This window comes from Nanorana parkeri, unplaced genomic scaffold, assembly GCF_000935625.1.
Source record: "Nanorana parkeri isolate BGI_ZX_2015 unplaced genomic scaffold, ASM93562v1 scaffold699, whole genome shotgun sequence".
In the NCBI taxonomy this organism is placed as follows: Eukaryota; Metazoa; Chordata; class Amphibia; order Anura; family Dicroglossidae; genus Nanorana; species Nanorana parkeri.
The window spans coordinates 165,610-165,906 of record NW_017306967.1 but is presented as its reverse complement, the minus strand read 5'-3'; positions in this window follow the sequence as shown (position 1 = coordinate 165,906).

The window sequence follows — 297 nt, the reverse complement described above, 5'->3', positions numbered from 1 at the left end:
CCTGCGCGCTGCCCCCCCCCCCCCCCCGTGCGGTCGCCGGTGGTGAATAAATACCACCAAAAGAAAGCTCTATCTGTCCCCAAAAAATTGTATAAAATTCATTTCAGTACAGCGCTGCATGACGGAATAAATGTCAGTCAAAGTACCGCAGCGCTGAATACTGAAAAATGGCCTGGATGGGAAGGGGGTTTAACACCGCGGATGTCAACTGGTTAAACTAATCACACGACTTGACTAATATATATATGTATATATTAGTCAAAGATAACACAAGTAAACACAACATGCAGTTTTTAA